Here is a 2005-nt window from a genome sequence, read left to right on the forward strand (position 1 = left end):
GCAACCGGTGTGAGGGGCCCTATGCCGCCACGACTCGATGTGGTGAACCTGCAACTCCACTCGGATGAGGCCAGCCTGGAGTTCCATGATTCAATTCATGCACCTTTTTCTGCAGTTCGCCTGAAATGAAGCAAAGATTGCATCATTCAGCTAGCAAGAAGTACTTGCTCTCGTGAGCTGGCAGGTTCTTCTTTTGTAGTTGCACTAAAATTCAGCAACATTGAGGTTGGCTGTCCTGCTCATGTAAGGTGCAACTATAATTTGCTTATCCTTTTGTGCAGTTCCACTAAAATAAAGTGCCATTGTGGTGAGAGTGACGGATCATCTTGCAAAAGCTAACAAAATGTTGCACGAGATTACCAGCAGAATTTGATGGAGATTTTGGAAACTCCAATCACCATTTTGTGCAGTTCCACCAAAATTGAGAGATGTTGCCCACGTGACATTTTAGTTGAACTGCACAAGACACTCATTCCAAAAAAAGTGTTTTGTGCAGTTCACCAAAAGGTCACAATAGCAACAGGTGAAATGGATATCCCTATCTGCACAAAAAGATAGAAAGTAAACAGTTGCTGGTCAATAAGAATATATGAAACATGCACGAAATGAAAAGAAGCATATTAATTATGTTCATGGCAATCATGCAAGGACAGTAGAAATTTTAAAACGTCAGCAATGCTTCATGTTACTGGAAGCATTACGATCAACTATGACATTCGTCAAATATGGGATTACTTTAATGGTGGCATTGCTTGTTTACCAGATACAGTAAATCAACAGCAGCTAAGGAGTTGGTTTAAGGGCATGGGACCGTGGGGACACCATGTCACTCAGCAGCATAAAGAAGCAACTTACTTATCATACTGGGGAAAACAACAGGAGTACCATTTGTTAACACAGTTTAATTGCATCATATCACTGGAGGCATTAGATTAACAATAACACTGGTTAGACATGTCCTTAAGGTAACAGTGTGATCGCTTCATTTTACATGCGCTCTTACATTAACAACAACAAAAGGTTGGTATAAGGACATGCGACAGTGGACGCATCAGCACAATGTACCGACAAGGAGGCATAAAGTGGTGATGCCGAGTTTGTTCATGCTCTGTGAGGGCAGCAAATCTAATCCTGGAGAACTTTTACTATGTGAGGGCAGCAAATCTAATCCTGGAGACCTTTTACTATGTGAGAGCAGCAAATCTAAACCTGGAGACCTTTTACTATGTGAGGGTAGCAAATCTAATCCTGGACATACTCTGTTGATTTGTCCACCAGCCACCACTTTCTATCCTTTTTCCAACCAATAATAGATCTATTCCTTATCCAGTTTGTACTGAGTTTTCCCATTATCTCCCTTTTCAACCAAGAGACCAGTTGGGTATCCGGTCTCTACTACTTTCCCCCTGTTATTTCCTCTTTGAATCAAGTCCTAGATTCATGCTACTATCCCCCCTTTCTTTGTTGTTTGAACCAAGTCCTAGATTCGGATGCAAGAAGTAGCTTTACCTCTAATAATACTAAAAATTTAGGTGGATTTGGAAGAGCTGATGGAAGTAGAAAAAGATGCACATGCAGACACGTTGGGAGCTGGGGCAGTAGATCAAGGCCGCTTTCGAAGAACTTGTACCTGAGGTTCGTCGGGATGTCGGCGGCGGCAGGTCCGATCTGCGCACAATACGGCACGGACGAAGAAGGGTTGGAGGACCTCCCGAGCTGGCGCTGTGTCGGAGAGAACGGCACGGGCAGAGGAACGGGCCTCGCCTGCAGCTGTGGGTTTCCTCCCTCGGCGGTGATGACCGCGTGAACGATGCACCTTTTAGTCCTCTACACACACCGACTGAAGGGATCCGGCCGGATCTGTGACCAGCAGTGAGCAGAGAGAAAATGTTGCTACTGCTGTCTTGTTTCGATCTGGAGAGGATGAGAGAATGAAGAGAGCAACCCTAGTAAACCAAGCGCTCAGGCCCCTGCGTACATATATAGTGGAGTGATTATCTTTTTC

Source organism: Aegilops tauschii, chromosome 1 (genome assembly GCF_002575655.3).
Source record: "Aegilops tauschii subsp. strangulata cultivar AL8/78 chromosome 1, Aet v6.0, whole genome shotgun sequence".
NCBI lineage: Eukaryota > Viridiplantae > Streptophyta > Magnoliopsida > Poales > Poaceae > Aegilops > Aegilops tauschii.